This window comes from Podarcis filfolensis (genome assembly GCF_964270895.1).
Source record: "Podarcis filfolensis genome assembly, chromosome: 2".
Lineage (NCBI taxonomy): Eukaryota > Metazoa > Chordata > Lepidosauria > Squamata > Lacertidae > Podarcis > Podarcis filfolensis.
The window spans coordinates 40,203,958-40,223,758 of NC_139605.1; the positions used below are offsets into that span (position 1 = coordinate 40,203,958).

At 42.4% G+C, this 19,801-nt stretch overlaps 1 protein-coding gene across 10 annotated transcripts in view; it reads right to left on the reverse strand.

Annotated features, from left to right (window-relative positions):
* Positions 1 to 19,801, reverse strand: part of MGLL (monoglyceride lipase) — a 145,897-nt gene that overhangs the window by 35,194 nt on the left and 90,902 nt on the right. The gene's annotated exons all lie outside the window — the stretch shown is intronic.

Consider the following 19,801-nt stretch of genomic DNA (forward strand, 5'->3'; position numbering starts at 1 on the left):
GCAGAACACTCTCTTTTTGGCTATACTGATGGTGGAATTCTGACATCAACAGGCCAGGATTGTCAGGGAGCAGAAATTTGACACTGGGTCAATCTCTCTGAGGCCAGAGCAGGCATAGGCAAACTTGGGCCTCCAGATGTTTTGGGACTACAATTCCCATTATCTCTGACCACTGGTTCTGTTAGCTAGGGATCATGGGAGTTGTAGTCTCAAATCTTCTGGAGAGTTGAGATTGCCTATGCCTTGGCCAGAGCTTTCTCTTCACCCTCAAAGTAGGAGATCTGATGCATCCTACTGTCCCTGAGATACGCTTCTGAACTGCAGGAACTGCCATTAATTTCACTGATAGAAAGAGGTTCAGCACATGTTCAACAATTTTGGCTCATCCTCTCTTCAAAATTGTCCCATTTCACAGCTGGTCATTTTTTTCCTACCTCCTGCAGAGCAAGAGTTTTGCAGGTTGTGCTTAGCTTAACTCATCACAGGTTTACTAGATTCCACATCACCCGGTTTCCTCAAAATGACAATGCACCAAGATGTGTTAGGTGTGAGCAACCTCTAACAACTGCCTAATAGAAAAATAAAAAGCAACCTTTCTAATCAGGCATTCATGGCAAGTAAACGATATACAAATCAGTTAGCTGATCACACTAATGAAATGCTGTTGCTATGGAAAAACACGGTCCTCATAAACAGTAAAACAAGGGGGAAACTCAGATTCACACTTCTGCATTTACTGTAGTACTCCTAAAGGATTAAATCTTCTGAAGAAGGGTAGGCCACAATCTTGGCACAATATTTTAGATAATCCGTTTATTTCCCTCCCAACATTTTCAGATTTAGCCAGATGTACCCAACAGATGGGAGATTATGCAAATTTATATTACTGAGCACCAATACACAAGCCCCAGTTTCTTAAATGTCCTTTTTCAAAAATCCCAAAACTCTAACCCACGGATCCCTAGCTAAACTGAAGTCAAGGAAGATCTACTTATTCACATACCACAGGAACATGAAAAGCTGCCTGACAGTGAATCAGACAACTAGTACATCCAGCTCAGTTTTTCTATACTGACTAGAAGTGATTCTGCAGGACTTTAGCTAGCAGTTCCAGCCCTACTTGGAAATGTTAGGGATTGGATATAGTGGGATATGCCTATAGAGTACATCTTCTGCCACTGAGCTATAACCATCTCCCTTCAAATCAGACCTCACCTGGCCATTATCAAAGCAACATTGCTAATAACCTCTAGTGTACAGTAGGAACATGCTTGCAATTCTAAACCCTGCCCCGCTTTTACCTGCCGCCTTCTAATTTTCACAAAAACATTTGGTTGCAGACTCACTTTCTGCAGCAGGCCTTTACAACTTAAGGCTCGCACAAATTAGTTGTGGTCACTTCCCAGTTCTCAAGGAAAAAATGAAAATTGTGGGAGGAGTCATCCCATGTAATGAATGTCCTCCTGTCCACCCTTGCAAATTAAGTCACATCCACATCATACATATAAAACACACCCCTCTCCCCAAAAAAAGAATCATGGGAACTGTTGCTTGTGAAGGGTGCTGGGAATTGTAGTTCTGTGGGGGGGTAAACTGTGCTTTACCAACGTGGATCTACTGACATTTGATAAACGAGTCAGCTTCTACTGGCGCTTCAGTGGAGTTGCTCCAGGTGACCCCAGCGTGGAAGAAAGTCAAATTTTCTTTTTCCTGTGGGAAGCACTCTCTGGTGTGAATGATTGACAGCCTATTGAAAGTATCACCAAGAGCTCTGTTTCCGCTTTGCCCTGCCTGTCAAAACCATTTTGCATCAGTTAATGTGCAACAGGGAAATTTGTGATTCACAATGATGTTAAGTGGGAAGGAGCTCCTGCCCGAAACTCTAGAGTGGCTGCCAGTCAGTGTAGGCAGTCCGGAGCTACTTAGACCAATGGACCTGACTCAGTATAAGACAGCTTCCTGAGGAATACCCGAGCTTTCTGCAAACAATCAAATGAAGGCTGCTGAATTTAAACTCAGCCTCTGGCTGCAGCAAACGCACCTGACATGCTTCTGCAAAAGAAGACACATGCTTTCAAAGCAACATGTTTTATTAAATTGGAATCGAGAAGATCGTGCTTCACCTACAGAAGGCGCAGGAAAGCACCGTTGCTTAGGTGTCGAAGAATGAGCTATGCAGCCAGTAGAGTGAAACTTTAACTTGACCTACTTCTGTTGCCAAACAAAAGGTATCAGCTTACCTATGCCACATACAAGAAGGAAAGGCAATTGATCGGTGAAGGTGCGTGGTTCATTTCTGAGGAGCACGGCAGCAAGCATTCAAGAGACACTGATCTTAAAGCCAGTAGCCACAAGGATCTGTGGGCACTTACTTGAGGAGCTGCTTTGATCCCCCAGCACTGTATTAACAAATGCCCCCCAAGTGAAAGAAGTGCTTCCCTCCTCAAAGCAATGAAGATCTCACAACTATACCTATTCATTGTGGAAGTGTTATGGCGTTAACCAAGGAGAGGGCATTTTAAACTGTGGCAACCTGGTTATAAAGAAGCATGGTTGGTGCCTTTTCTGTTATATTTTAGGTGCCAGGCAAAAAGATTTTCTATTTCCCCGGCTTTAAATGTTTTTAACATTTTTTAAAAGCTGCTGTGTAGCTCACTTTCTCATTTTTAAGTGCTTTTCATGTCTTTTGTATTTTGCTTCGTACATATGCAGTGGTAGTTTCACAATTAAAATAAAATACAGTGTATTTTTTTTTATTGTGAACCACCCTAGGATATGCATTAAGAAAGGTATATAAATGTTCTACAAACAGATAAATAAAGGCTGCAATTCTATACACACTTACCTGTGAGTGAGCCCACTGAACTCAATGGCAGTTACTTTTGAGTAGAGAGGCAAAGGATTCAACTGATAAGGAGTCTTGATATTAGCTGTTCAAATTCTAGAAAACATTTACTAAGGACCTTGAATGACTCTCACTGGATCTAAGCAAAGCATTTGTAAGGTATTTTTTTGTGTGTGTGAGCTGCCTTGGCTATAATAGATATATATAAATCTCCAAAGGTGGAATAGAAATGTTTAAAATCAGTATATTTGTTTACAATATTGTACTCTACCCTTCAACAGATTCCCAGGGCAGTAAGCGGCAGTAATGATGGCAGTGGCTGCCTAGGGTGCAATTCATCCACAGTTAAGCACTTTTTCAAGCCTAAGGATGTAAAATAAATCCACTGAAATAGAATGTAAAACTGCTTAACTTTCTGGATCGTAACCATAGTAATTTGCAATTCACATACTGTGCAAGATAGCTGACCTCCTTTGCAAGCATTTTACAAAGTGCTGATCATCTTCCAAAGAACTATGCTAGGTTGCAATGTTTTACTAGGATTCGGCAAGCACAACTCTGGGACAGCCTTGATTACAATAACATTGTTTGATACAGTCAAGCAAAGGTGAAACCGACTAGAATAAATGCAAAGTCAGGAGATAGGCAGATCATCCCTATAATCAGGGATTTGGTTAGCAAGCCAGTACTGAAGAAAATATGCATGCTACATACACACGACAGGTGTGTTTTGGTTAGGTTTTTTATAAAAATGTCCCAAATCTACAGCATGGTGTCACACCAACCCACATCATGCACATTAAAACATCAACTTATTTTTACTCTTAAAAATCCCACACCCACCAGTCTGCAAAGTGGGAGAGGCCACACCCCCATGAGCAGAACATGGTTGCTATGTCTCAGGTTGGTTTCACCAGACTGCCACAACCAGAAGGTAGGATTGCACTGTCAAAGGTGTATATCCAGAGAAGGGATGGATAAATCGGTTGATTTCAGTTTCTTTCAGTTTCCCAATTTTTCCAACTTTTAAGTTCAGTTAGCCCCCTTTTTGCATCAAATTGATTTTTTTTCCTTTTAAAAAGTCACACAAAGCCATATGCATTTTTTGTGCTGATTTCTTCTAATACATGTCTTTTGGTATGCATTTTTTTCCTAATATATGCATTTCAGTAAGCAATTTCCCCATATATATTATGTTTTGTACATTGTTTCCCTAATAAGTGCATTTTTGTGTGGAAAACCACTTCACGAGATTTGGAGAAGTGTGAATTTCTAAGTCTAGCTACAATTTGGCTTCAGTTAAGGAAGTACAAATTAGGTAGAGTGTGAGTGTGATGTATTGTTTAGAGTATTACACTAAGACTTGGGAGACCAGGGTTCAAATACCCATTCAGTCACAAAGCACACTTGGGATCCTGGGGCCAGCCACTCACTCTCAGTCTAACCTACCTCACAGAGTTGCTGTGAGGATAAAATGGGGGGGGGGGGTTCAGTTCTGTTACCATCAGCAGTCTCTTACATCCCTATGTATCCCTCTTGACTTTGACACTGGCAGCTAGGGAGCTGTGCTCACAGAACAGCCGCAGAAAAGCTTTATGCCTTCCAAAACCTCCCCACCCTGCCTCATTTTTGTTTCCATTCCAGATTTACTGGTGTCTGAAACAACACCTTCAGGGTGCTGTAATGCAAGAGCCAACAGAACAGCTGATGATGAGTTTACCTCATAGAATAATCCACTTCCCCCTATACGCATGCCTGCAGAATAATTATAAAATACACTAGGAGCCTAGCCAGAACTAACAACCTGTCATTTCTTTCCTCTACTGCTGTGGTTGAAGCAGGCCAGCTTCACAGCAGACCCACTCTTGGCTGTTCTGTGAAACAGAAGTGACTGGAAACTGAATTAAAAGAACAGCAAAAAAAGAGAAAAGAATAAAAATTCCTTGAGGCAAGTGTATCCCTTGGGGCTCTTGGTGGAGCAGCGGGTCTTAATGTGGGAGGTGAGCTTTCCCCAGGGAGATCCTTTCTCCCAGAGTAGGCATTGACTGGGACTTGTCAGGACTGAGTGTCAAAAAGAAAAACAAAGCTTCTCTCTTTGGCATCTTAAAGGCTTCAGCAGGAGCCCCTGTAATCCTTCTCCTTCCTTAGTTGTTGTTTTTTAATCCCTTCACCTCTAAAAATAAGGACAAGAGCAGGGTCAGGAAAAAATAGTGAACGATGGCCAGTAAACCTACTTTCCCTTTTGCTTGGGCATGTTTACAGAGTTATTTCAATCACTGCTCCATTACTCTTGTGGCAAAATTTGAATACTATTGTGAGTGAAGGGACACTTCACACAATTGATGGTCATGTGAGGACTTGCACATGTGTTACTGTGGGATCAGAACTTGAACACTGCACTGTAACTTCAACTTGGTCACATGATCGGAGATTGCGAAGGAACAACCAGTACATTTTATGTGCCTCTCCCTCCCAGTTTGGGACAACTCCTTTTTAAAGAAACTTTACCTGGAAACTTGAGTACTGATCTTACAGATGTGGCCGGAGAAATAACCAATGAGCATGTGTGGATTAATGTACAGTCAATGAAAAATGTTACCAATCTAATAAACACACGGGTTGATCAGATCTAGGGTTACCATATTTCAAAAATTGAGAATCCAGACACATAAGTTATTGAGCTTTTTTGCCATTTTTTAAAGGAACTTTGCCAATTAATAAACACTTCCAACATACATCATCTCAGACAATTTTGCGATTTTCAGAAATTCCACCCATACACTATTTCTGATGGATGATCCTGGATATGTATGGCAGCCCCATTATATCTCAACTTGAAATGCTCTGAGCATTTTACACAAATGAGAGTTTATATGGAATGGGGTAATTTTTTCTGCAAGTTTTGGAGAACAAAAAGGCCAGCCTGCTTCTACGGGGAATACAGCCCAAGGACTTAAAACGCCTTGCTTGCTTGCGCGCGCACACACCCACCCACACCATACACATACAAACATGGCATGCACCTTAAGATAATTTGAATGATACTTCCATGATATAACCTAAATTAAGACAAATCGCAGTGGGCTTACCTACACTATTATTTCAGGGGATAACTGATGATATTACCTAATGTACTAACTTGTTTTCTTAACACATTCCAGGAGTTTAACCAAAGACTGATGTGAGTCAATTGCAAAAAAAAAAAAAAAAAAGATTCCCAGATTAATTAGGGCACTCTGGACACACTTCTTTCTCACTTTGAGATACCTGACTGTGCCAACAATGCAGCAGTAAGCAAAATTAACAGCAAGCACATAGTGTCTTGAAATAAGAAGCAAGGGTGCAAGTTCAAGGCACCCTGGGATTCCATCTACCTGAACAATAAATTCAAACAGAAAAGTTGCACACCTGGTTATGAACCCTGATTTAGCAATCTTGGGTGCTCCTGTGTTAAGAAGCCCACCATGTCCTACCATGCCCAAACTACAGTTCCTTCTTTGTGTATTCCAAAATGCAAGAAGAGAGGGATGGCACCAATCTGAAACAGACTGCAACCCTCAGCAAAAAGCTAATCTGCAGGACCTGAGTTTGAAACAACCTTTCCAGACGCTTCCCAGTATATAGCAGTTGCAGCAGTAAAAAGAAGCTTTGGACCTAACTTTAATGTGGACACATCCATTCCAACAGACCCCATTTGCTCATGTCAGCAATGATTTGCTCATGTCAGCATCCTGGGGATAGCCAATGTCATTGTTTCAATTATTTTATAACAACAGAATAAATTAGATAGTTTTCCATCTTGTTGTTCTTGAATTTCTTGAGGTGCTTGCTCCTTTTTTTACCCTGCTGGCATAATAAAGTGTTTGTGCTGATCAAAATGTATTTGCTTTGAATGATAGATGTGCCATTCTATTTGATTACATTTATTTTGAAAGCAATAAGTATTACAGGAGCTCTTTTCTCATTTTGGAATATTGCCCATATATCACTTCCAAACCAGAATTGCTCAATAGGACTCCTTTTAGGGAGAAGAATTAGTCCAAGCATGAAGGCACACTGATAGATGCGCTCAGAACTGAGGATGGATGGATCAGCCTATTTCAGCTCCATATGCCTTCAATCCTAAATCCGTTCCATCCCATTTTCTTTGGGGGTTTTTTAACCATGGGGAGGAGGTGAATTTTAAATGTAGGAGTTTTTGTTAGCACACACAGGTCCCGCTTACTAAACACAAGGTGTTCACTGGAAATTGTTCATATAACGAGCCCACGATTTCCATTATTTCCTATGGAAATATTTCTAATGTGGGACTTGCTCCCCACTCCCTCTCTCTGTGGTTTTTCCCTAAAAATGGATGTCACTGACCAGCGAAGCACAAACGAACAAGGAATTATGGAGGTTGGTGGTTTGGATATCTGAATCTGCAGAGTGTTTAACAAGGTTCTGGCATAATTCTTTACCTGCAGATGACTGAATTTATGGATAGCAAGCATGTGGTTAGCAGGATCTGCATGCACTTTGCTTTAGATTTTTTTGCATGCATTTCCTCCTTAACATATGCATTTTGTGTGCTTTTCTCCGCATCCCCCCCCTTTTTAAATAAATCAAAAAACTAGCATACAAATTCAAATTCAGCATACAATCTGATTATGAACTTTCTTCCAGACCTGTTAGTCCATTTGAAAATGTGGAATGAATGACATCCAAATACTGACTCTTTCTTCCTAGGCCATCAGTCTTCTGCATCCATCTTTTACATGTTCTAGGATTATTCCTATTTTTATCTATGAAATGTCAAATGATAGGTGGGAGTATGTCAGAAATCCATACATTCTCTAAGTTAGGTGAGAGGATAAAAAGGCTTGCTTGATCCAGTAATTACAGCTGGGAACTTGGACTAAATACTCAGCTTGGTGCCAAAAATAATGGAGGGGAGCTAAGACATGCCGAGTAAGTCAGTACTCCTAGCTTCAATGTCTTTGGAGAATTCATTCCACAGTCAGCTGCACAGGCTGTATGTGCAGCTTCATTGTCTTTTTATTTTTAGTTCTGTGTGGTCCAGCTGTTTCTTGGCTTGACAATGTTGCTCCGCTGAGCCTCCTGGGAGCATTACACACAGTGAGAAAAAGGCACACTTGTCTGTGTAGGATGCATCTTTCAGAGCGGAAGAAACTGCAGGTGATTTTGCCTCCAAGACTAATGCAGCTTCTTTCGCTGGGCAAAGTGAAGAACCAACAACATTCAACTTCCCTGTAACTGAAAAAAAGGGGGATGGGAAAATACCCGGAGTCAGGACAGAGGCACACCACTGTGGAATCACAAAGAGGCACTCCAAAGACAAGGGTGGCTGTCATCTGCTTGACATTCTCGAAAGGAAAAGCCCAAAGGGTCTCCTTTTGAAGTTTGCAAGGTACAGCCTGGGGCTCTTGAGAAACTGCCAACAAAGTCTTCTTCGTTTAAATGTTGTGTCTTGATCAAAATATATCTCATGCTGGCTCTCCCCCAGCCTTACATTTGAAGGCTGCTCCCATCCATGTTGACCGAGGAAAGTCGTTCCAACTGCATTCCATACCAATTGGCCTCTTCATTTCAGCTGCTGTAGCAAATTCAGGACCATAACTCCGTATCACCTGAGCTATGTGGCTGCTTTTTAAGTGCAGGGGGTTTATTTTACTTTCACAAAAATTACCAGAGTGAGGGTCCTGATCCAGACTGGTACACCTGGATGGGGTGGGTGGGCTTTAACTCTTTACCTCCTTTGTGGAACTGATCCCGAACAGGCCCTTTGCACCTCCAATTTGCACTTAAGGGGGGGGACCTCAATTTGATTCAGTGGGAGCTTTTTTCTCTATGCAAATCAAAACTGTGGGAGGCCCAACCTGGACTAAGTCCATAGCAAGGACAAAGGACTTTCATGCTAGGGTCCCAAAACAGATCAGGGTCATTGTGCTGGCAATTCATGTAAATAAACCAAGAGTCATGCACTTAAAAGGAGACTTGCACAACTAAAGTCATGTGTAGCTTGGCCCTCAGCCACACCATGCTCTTCCTGCTGGCTGCCTTTTGAGCAGCAGACTGAATTTTGAAATCAAGGCACTTAATGTTTAAAAGGACGCAGGGACGTCGTTAGAAGTTCTTATTTTGTATTACCTGCAGTTTTATTGGGTCCACAAATCTATTCTGCATTGGGCTGGACAGAAGTGAGGCCAATTTAGCTATCCCTTCCCTTACAATCTGGGTTGTATTCAATGTAGCCTTAATTAATTAATTAATATCATACCCTCTCAATGAAGCAACTTTTAAGAAGCACTCTTAAAAACAGTTACAGTTGGAAAGTGTAAAACAGTTACAGTCAAAACATCGTCTCATGCAGTGATCTCAGGGTTGCCAGGAACAGTGTCCTTCAGACATCAAATGCCTGGGTAAACAGCAGTGTTTTCAAGCTCTTCCTGAAAGTTAATACTGAGGAGGTTAGGCTCAACTCACCAGGGAGGACATTCCACAAACGAGGAACCACCACTGAAAAGCCCCTGTCACAGGTCCACGTCAGTGGTGGCACCACCAAGTACACCTCACCTGCTGATTACAGGATCTGGGATGGTTGATACTGGGGAAGGCGCCTTTTTAGGTATTTTAGGTACTTGGGTCCCAAGCCACTTAGGGCTTTGTATGCTAGTACTAACACCTTGAATTAAGGCTCACTAGCAGCCAGTGCAGTGCTTTCAGGGCTGGTGACACATGGTCCATTGGGCTGCCCCATTTACCAACCTAGCAGCCATATCTTGCACTAGCTGCAGCCTCCAGATCATCTTCAAGGGCAGCGTCACATACAGCGTATTGCAGGAATCCAAACAGGAGGTCACCAGAACATGGACAACTGAGGCCAGGTTAGTCTACTCCCAGGAATGGCCATAGCTGGAGAATCCACCTAAGGTAGGCATAAGCACTCCTAGTCAAAGAAGCCATTTGATACTCCAGTGACAAATTAGAATACAGGAATACTCCCAAACTATGAAGCTGTTCCTTCAGGGGAAGTACACCCCCTCCCAGAACAGGTTGTGCATCTATTTCCCAAATCCGGAAACCAATCAACCACAGTACTTCCTTATCGGGATTCGGCCTCAGTTTATTGTGCCCCATCCAATCCATCACAGCCTCCAGACACCTGTCCAACATCTTCAAAGCCTCTCTGGATTCTGAAGAAATGGAAAGGTAGAACCAGTGCTTTTTTCCGAGGGTATGCAGGGGTACGCATACCCTAAACATTTTGTGAACCTTTGTACTTTTGTCCATTTACTGTATTTATTTTTCCTGATTTGAACTGAAAAATGCTGATTTTCTTGAGTCAAAATGAGAGTACCCCGAAACATTTTTTTAGAGGGAAAAAAGCACTGGGTAGAACTGATGGTGCCATGCTCCAAATCTCCAGATGGCAGTGCTCAATAGTTTCTTAAATAGCTTGGGGGAAGAATGGAGCTTTGTGGAACCCAACAGCCCTAAAGCCACGAAGCCAAGCAACAATCTTGAAGTACTGTACTACTTTCTGGTAGCAACCCTGCACGTAGGAGTAACAAAGAGTTACCTCCAACTGGGGTGCAAAAGCTGGGCATGAAACCAGGCATTTTGCCTGTCGCAAGGATTTCTGCTTCCACAATGGACCCCTCCCCCTTTGCCTGCTAAATCTGTTCTAGGGGTTCCCACAACTGCCTAGAGCAGATTTGGGGGTGGTGTGGTGGGAGGTGGGGGGGGGTGAGTCCTGCTGCATAAGTGGGAATTTCTGTGGCAGCTGAATACCGCTCTCTCTCTTTAGATTTAACACCCAAGCTCGAGTAGGTATCAGAGCTTTGCTGAGTGATCATAACTTGAGTGCTTGAATTTGTGAAACTGTTTGGAAAACCACAACCAAGTTATGCGCAATCTGTAGAGTCATCTGCTAGACTTTCATGGGATTTTGTTCCTGGTTATTGTAGAGGGACCTTCTGTCTTTAGCTCTTCTTGGCAGGAAATGTATTATACAGTGCAATGCAACATAAATACGTGTCCTTTGAAATGCTTTGGCTGGAAGGTGAAAATGAAGACTTTAAAAGGGTTGAGGTGGGGAGGAAAAAACATAATCATTGGCAGTTTAATGGCCCTATCCCATTTCAGAAGTTAAAAGAAGATTGATTAGGGTGGGGATGGGGATTATGTCCCCCCCGGTGATATAGTAGATTGGTGGTTGAAATTATTTCTGATCCCCTGCTCTGTCATCTGCCTCAGAAGAAGGGGAATGTTTATAATTGCTTCTCCTCCTACCCCCTGCTTCTTCATGAAGGTAGATGAGATGCGGGTGAGAATTCCCAATAGGTCATCACAGCTTCCAGAGCTCCCATAAAACAACCAAGATGCTTGTGAAATTACCTATCTAAAAGCTTTCTTTGCTGGTAAAATATTCTAATTACTACAGCTTAGGTTTAGGAGCTCCCTGTTCTGAATTCCTAATAGCTGTAGGAACTGAGGATAACATTATTACAGTACTTCATTAATCTATCCTGCTGTGATGCAGGGCATGAAACAAGGCTTTAGCCATGTCTTAGCATCCCCATCTAGCCCCAAAGATCGTAAAAAGATGTAGAGGAAGGTCAGAGCACATCTAATTTGAATGGTAATTTTGTATCTTCACCTTTTTATGATGGTGTTTGCAAGATCTAGTCCAAAGGACCAAAGGTCTGGTTTCCTTAATGGGTTCTGTGCAATGCAATTCAATTCGAGCTTGCAGGATATAAGAACAGCAGCTGCTGCTGGTAGTATATACAAAACCAAGCAAGGTCTATGAAGCTGGAGATGCTCAGATTTTCCTGAGCTAAGCCAAGAATTAAAACTACTGCTCAATAAAACTGAAAATTTGGGATTTAGGACAGGCAAATGGAAGTACTTCTTTACACAACACATAGTTAAACTATGGAATTCACAAAGTCACTTTGTGCTGACTGACCCCAAATTGGGCAGCTCTGAAAGAGGATTAGATACATTCATGGAAGATGAACCTATCAGTAGTTACTAGTCATGATGGTTACCTCCAGAATCAAGAGAGATACCACAGCAAGAGAGGACTATTGTACTTGTATCTTGCCTGTGGGCTTTCCAAAAGTTGGCCACTGTAGGAACAGAATGGTGCACTAGACAGGTCTTCAGTCTGTTAAGAAGTTATGTGACCTTAAGAAGTTCACATAAGTAGTAGAGCTGCAATGACTGAATGAGCACATGGATTTCTGTGGTCAACAATGGAAGGAATAGACATCATCTCAATGTATTCTATATATTTTATTATGTACAAGCAACACAGCTATGCTAACTAGATCTCTAGAAAGATTCATGCCTTACTACACTTCTGTTTGCATGGGGGATTTAGCTGAAAGGGTTTGTCCATAAAGACGCAAGGAGCCAATTGGGGCACAAAGCTATTGACCACAATGTTCATTCTGTTGTACTCTTTGTTTATTTGATTTTAATGCTAAGAGGTTGCCTTCATTCAATGGCACAGTTGCCCAATGTGCTCATTCCTCGCCCACCATTACAATTCTCAAGGAACTTGAGGCAGATAGAGCACCTCACACTTAGCATGTACAAAGAGAACCAGAGGAAAATGTTTATTTGGGATGAATTACTCCTGGATTAAAAAAAACCCCAGTGTGCTTTAATGAATGCCTTCTTGGATGAATGAGTTCTGGACAGCAGGGAACCAACTCTACTGGGAAACTACTAGACCAGGCATCCCCAACCTTTGGCCCTCCAGATGTTTTGGACTACAATTCCCATTATCGCTGACTACTGGTCCTGTTAGCTAGGGATGATGGGAGTTGTAGGCCAAAACATCTGGAGGGCCGCAGGTTGGGGATGCCTGTACTAGACAATGTCTTTCCTATAATATTTTTGGACACAATTATCTTCTTTCCCCCGCTTTCCTTTCCTTTTGCCACAAACCAACCTCACCATACCAGAAACAAATCTCTCCAAAAACTCTTCAGTAACTGCATATCTAGCCATACTTCTTTCCTTCCCCTCACCCCCAACAAGAACAAACGTACTCCATTTCAACTTCTTCTTGTAAATCATCCCTTTCAAATGCTGCACACCAGCACACACCACTAAAAGGTTTCTCTGCTTTCTGCAACAATGGCCCTTGAAAGGCTTCGAGATCAAAACCCTGCCCCTGCAGAAGAATCCCAAATATTTTAAAATGTACAATTCCTACTGCTCCTGCTTTTCATGAAACAGAATGGAACAGTAAAGCCTTTGTTAATGACAGGGCTCTTTCCTGGGGAATGCAAAACGCCATGGTTAGAATGGGGACTCTCTGGAGGAAAGAAATGTGCACTTCAGTCGCAAACATCTTAAAAAACTTCTGAATAATAGGAAAGAAACAGCCTTTCCTTTTTCCTTTGATCTGACCTTCCAAGTGAATGGAAAACAACATTTATCTTTTGGTCCTCAGTATTGTAAAGGAATATGCAATGCTGCAAGGCCCAGCCTGCCCCATCTATTTTTTGCTCAGCCTTGAATAAATGAAGCACCTCAGGTTCAACTTCTAAACCAAGGATGAGGAATCTTTTTCAGCCCAAGGACCCCATTCCCTTGGGCAACCTTTGAGGGGCCACATGGCAGTGGGCAGAGGCAAAAGTGGGCAGAACAACAAATGTAAAATTTGCACTTTGTACAGTAGGCTAGTTTCTACACACACTCTCACAAAGCCCTTTCTCTCCTTCAGCCAGGAGTCATTAGGCAAAAATTATCAAGGAGGGAGCAAAGAAGGGCCAGTGAGGGTTGTGGTCTGGGGGAAGAGGTGAAACATGAGGAGAATCCCAAAGGCCAGGAAAAAAAGAGGCCTGGAAAGCCACATTTGGTCTCTTGGTAGCTGTTAGGGATGGAGACATACAACAGCATCTTCCCACTTGATGGAAACTTCTGGCATTTTAACACTCCATGGCCAGGCCCCTTCATGGGAAGGAGCTAAGAAGCATCTGGTTATGTTTCATTATTGATTACTTGCTATTATTAAAAGCCAAACAGATGCTGGGCCTTTCACAACGCTAAATTCCGTGTGGCTGTCATCAAGGAGCAGCTGCAGATAGCTGAGAGAAAACCACATTATTTGTTTTTAAAACGCTTGTTGCCAATTTTGAAGTTTTCAAAGTTGTGAAGCAGGCTACAAGGTTACTGAAATCAATTATCCGGTCAAAATTGATAAGAACTGCCCACAGTGGACAAACAAGAAAGGACACATAGTTAATATGCATCGTTTCCTGGGCATATACATCTTGTTGTTTCGTAATGAGATTCCTATTAAAGTTTTTCATAATACAATAAAATAGTGGCTAAAAAAATATGAATAAAATAAGCAGAATATGGAGTCCTCTCTTAAAAGGAATTTTTAGCCCTTACCTCCCAGAGAAGAGAGTAGCTCCCTCCAGCTCTCACCTGATATATTTCCTTTCTCCTCCCAACCTCTCACCCTAGGACACCAGCATTTCCCTATCTCTCACCCGGGGTCCTTCATCAACCCTCTACCACCCCCATGAGTATACAGCAGAAAACCGCCTCAATCAAAGTATTTGAGGTTCCTCCCAAATCACCCTTATCTTTCAGAGTGATTAATAATCAGACCAAAAGCAGTCTCAGGAGGCCTTGAGCTTGAGATGAACAGCTTAACCCTTGTCCCTCCGACCTCTAACTCAAAATGGCCCCTACTCCCCCCTTCCTCTTGTTGCCTCTCATGAAATGCACCACTTACACACCTTTGTATAAAACCATCCCTCAAACTGTGAAAGAACATTAAGAGACTAGATCTGTGATGTAGGGACTGCAAGAATGTAGAAAAGAAACAATGAATAAATTCAGACTTAAGGCTCAACTTCAAATAAATCCAAATATTTGAACATATGGAAGTGAGGAACAATGTCATCCAAGCAACATTAACTTTGCCAACTGCAGTGAACCTCAAAAGAAACCCAGATATTGGGAAAGCACATTATAAAATACTGCATAAGTGAAGAAAACAGCGGTGCCTCCTAGTTGTATCTGTGTGTTTTAAAATAAATCTAAAAATACAGTGAAGCACATACGTGACAAAATGAAGCAATCTTGATCCACTTTCCTCTGCGTGACTTTTCAATTGTGGGGGGTGGGGGGGATGTTACTACACAGAAGGCTTTGGTGACACATCCAAAAACATCTCCAAGACTCTAATGCCTTGATAATGTGTTCTGACTCACATAAACTAACTGAATGGAATAGCTTTACCAGGTGCAAACTGTTAATGGATTATTTTGGAAACTCAAAGGGATTTTTGAGTGTGTGTTTTTAAAGCATCTGTGGCTAAAAAAGCTATTCATTATTCTCCAGCATAAAAGACATTCAAGGGATACGGAGGGAGCACAGCCCTCATCACGCAGTGCCACAGAAGCCTCTTTACTTCTATTTTCCACCCTCCCCAGTTTCCAGATGTGCCATTTCCTCTGAAGCACTCATCTCTTTGGGGTTTAAACATAGACTATACATCCTGGAGATGTATGTGTCTCAAACTGAAGAAGGTGAAGAACCAAAAGCATAAAATATAGAGGCCTCACAAGTCCTAACTGCAGCCCCAAACTCAAAGGATGAAGGCTTCTGAAGACCTGGCACTCAAGCAAATGGCCTGGGTGCAAGCATGTCTACAGTTCCCATTCAGAAGGCATGAAATTGGTTTCACACAGCAGAACTCCACAGGAGCCAAAACATTTGTAACCTACGTGGATGCAGCCAACCATGTAGTGATACACCCAACAGGCCCAGTCAACATGGTAAGACACTTACAATTGTTATGGTCCCAGCCCAGAATACGGGTATGCAGACATATTTCAACACCTTCCCAAAGACATGGAACAACTGGTCCCACATCCTCCAGTTGTTGCATCTCCTCCCAGTCATTCCTGGAGATGCTGGGATTGAACATGGGGTATTTTGAGTACAAAGTATATGTTCTGCCACTGACTTACAGCCCTTCCCCTAAAGGCGCACTTGGCCTGACAAGCAACTCAGCAGCTCTTCTTTCCAGCTACAATAATGGTGCAGGTGCGAAAAAGTTGGAAGTCCATCCCTACAGTGCCCTTTTATCTAACATCACAAAAGGCCTACCAAGGACTATATTCCAAGAATAGATTTTGGATCTCTCATTATAAAAACTTTCTTCACCTTCTGATAACCTACTGGGCATGATGTGAACAGCTGAACAATGTATGATGTTAGCATGGGCATACAATGAGTTACTGCATAGTGAAACAAGGAGTTTTGACAGGTGGCTGTTGCCAGCTCCTGACAAACTAGGCCAGATACCTCAGCATCAGTTTCACTGAGATCCAATTCAAGATGATATTATTATTATTATTTACAGGAGTTGTCTCCATTAATAGACTGAACAAGGCCAGGGCCAAAAAATACATTTTGTGTAATTCTATTTTGAAATGAATCTAAAAAATACAGCCAATGAAAAGGAAGGACACACACAAACAACAATACAGAACTTCCAGCACAATAACATAAAAGCTGATTTACAGTCCTTCGGACCGTAATGGCCCAAATATAAGCCGCACCCAAATAGAAGCCGCAGCTTTAAAATTGATGGGGGGAAAGAAAAAAATACCCGAATATAAGCCACTCCCTTCCTCGCTGCTCCTGGCTGCATACTTTGGGGGGGGGGGAGAGCAGCATTGCGTTGCCGCGGCCTTTCCCCTTCCTTGCTCTCTCCCTTCCCAACCTTGGGGGAGGGGATGGGGAATTACGCATGGGGCAGGCGCTGCTTCACCGTGCTCCTGGCGCTGTTTGCCCTGTGCTCCTGGCTGCATACCGTAAGGTCGTGAATATAAGCCGCACTTTAACTTTTCACGGTCAGAATTTGGGGGGAAAGTGCAGCTTATATTCAGGCCGATACGGTATATCATAAAACTGGCCACATTACTTTCTTTACAACAACAACATGGTGCAGAGGGTTTTCATGTTGCTGTTTTTCCTGGGCTGGAAATCACACCCCAAAGCTCCTATTTGTTCCCACAGGTGTTACACCCTTGGGGGGGGGTAGTGACTTTTGACAGGAAAACTGCAAGGAGAAGAGCCGAGCCCTATCCCAGCTATGCCATGGTTCCAATTCACCCCCATGGCTGAGTCTTTTCTAACCATGTTAGTTTTAAAAAATACTTTTAGCATAATGTGGAGTTTGGCCCTCAAGTTGGGAAATGAACTGTATAAAAAAGAACTTCTCAAATACTGTGCAACTAAATACTGGTATATTAAGCTTTATAATGCAAACATGTACACACCTTGATGTATGAACAATGGACAAAGAGAGAAATGCTTATATGCTTGGTCAAAACATGTTTGGTATTTGTTATAGATTAACTAGTATTTGCTATACATTGGTGTTTGTCATACATTAGCGTACCTATTTGTCAATGCTTCATGTATCAAGGCAGGCAGCCAGCGGGGCAGGAGGTACACACTTCACCTTCCAGCAGCAGCATCACTGCAGCATACCAGAAAGAAGAGGGGCAAGTAAATGGGGAGGTCAGCACTGTGGACACACCAGGGGGCTCACCAGATTAGCTGCCAGTGTATTCGCACAATGCCAACCTCTCCACCACCCCTCCTTGTTGAAAAGACACAGGAGGCCAGGTGTGTGCCATTGCCCCTCCCCTCCATTTGGTTCCACAAGAAGGTACTTATTTTTTTTGTGTGTGTGTGGCTTTAAAATGTTATATATTCAGTTGTGCAACAGCTGAGAAGTTCCTTTTAAAAACATTTCATTTCCTAGCTTGTTTGCAGTTTTCTTGGGGGTTGTGGCTGGGCTACATTGATCTCTGTGTGTGTGTTTTTGACTTTGGCCCTCAGTCACTGTCCATTTCTGGTCTCCATGAAGAGCTCTGGGGCTTCAAAAAATCTCTTTGTATGATTGACTGAATATCGTCAGAGTCTTGCAAATACCAGAGAATAAAAACAAAACCAAGCAAGTTTCAAGTCCTCGTGACTGAAGAGATGAATGGGCAATATATGCAGCAGCAAAACCCTACAATGCAGCCCTCACGCCTTGCTCTTCTTCTAGTGAGAGACAAAAGAGTAGCAGAGCCCAAACAAATGCTTCGCAAGGCATTTCTCCCTGTAGGTTCCTGATGGATCAGGAAACAGAATGTGTGTACCTTTCAAAGCATAATAGCCACCATTAAGTGTCATTAACATGGGTTGGGTGGGGGGGAGAAGAGATATATTCAACCCTGGATGCAGCTCAAGTGCACACTCCCAGATGGTCATTAGGGGGAATTATGAACTTAATTGCTCAAGCTGCATGGCTTCAGCATAAGGCTGCCTAATGAAATAATTGGGGTTTCTTGGGAAGACAAACATGGGGACATGGCAATCCATGTGCCTTCCTTAAACCTGCAGAAACAGATGAGAATTTTCTCAGAAAACAGTGGGATCTGTCAGGAAAAAATCAAGCACTGGGAGGGTGGAGAGAATGGAGCAAATGGAGCAAAGTGAAGCAGGGTCACTCTTCTTGTGTGAATTTAAAATGGGAGAGCACACTACAGATGTTGGCTCCAACCCACTTGTCCTCAATTGCCTGTTCTAATTAACAAGTCAAATGGAAGAACTTTGTTCTGCCTTTGGAAGGAAGCAAAATTTGGGTGTGTAGAAGAAAATCCTTAATAATATTGTCATTTGGGGCGGGGTGGGAGGAAGGAGAGAAACATCTAAAAGTTATATAAAGTTTTGTTTTGTTTTCTTGAAGACAAGATGGCTTCATAGCAAGTGGGGACAGACAGGAAAGCAGGATCTTCTGGCAGATCTGAGTGTAGATTGGCAAAGGTCTCTGACTCTAAACTGTTTAACAATGGAAACAATGAAGTTGTTCTCCACCACCGCCTAAACTGCACTGCTGAAATGAAGAAAGCCAACCAGATGTGGACTTGTGTGTGACAGGATTATGAGCTCATTTCTGTACTAAAAAGAAAATTTTAGGCTCAAAATGTGTGAAGACAGACACCCTGTGCTGTGCTTTACCCTGAATCTTATAGGTAGATCTTGGGGTTCTAGTAAAAACAAAGTAGGCCTGAAGAAGGCCCACTTCTTCTCTGGAGACAGATCCTTCTGTTTCTTCAAAGTTCCCTTCCCACCCCAGCTAAGCTACTCAGAAAGGCTTTTATGCAACTGAGGGCTACAATGCATTTTTAGGACAAGGATAGGTCTATTTCATGGAGGACAGATCCAAGCAAGGATAGTTCTATCAATGGTTATTAGCCATGACAAAGCTATGGAATCTCCAAGGCCCAGAAGCAATATGCCTCTGAATTGTAGTTACTGGAGAGCAATAACCAGGGAGATGCCCTGCTTGTGAGATTCCCGGAAGATGACTCTGATTGCTGGCTATGAAAAACAGGATGCTGAATTAGGTGGAACTTCGGTATGATCCAGCATGGCTTTGCGCATGTCCTTATGACAAAAACATAAACATTTTCCTTCCACAGATGTCTCCATAATTCCCAGAATAGTTAGAATTATGGTATAGCAGGGGCAACGAGAATGAAGGGCAAATGCAACAAAAACTGAAACCTTCGTATCTAAGCTAAAGAACCCAAGTGTGTCATACACCAAAACTTTGTTATTGTGTTTATATCTCATCTTTCTTCTGTCATGGAACCCAAGGCACTGTTCATGTGGTTCCCAGTTGGTTACCTGGTCAGGCACTGACCAGACCCAGAGCTCCCTAGTTTCAATCACCTCATGTGTCTTCATACTCTGGAACCACATTCCTAGAGCACCAATGTTACTAGAACACGTTCTCTGTATTTCACCATCCCTCCCACACACACAATCTCAAGTAAAGGTTACAATGTAAACAGCATTCCAATCAATCCTCATATTTGATTATCTCAACATTTTGGATGTAAGCAA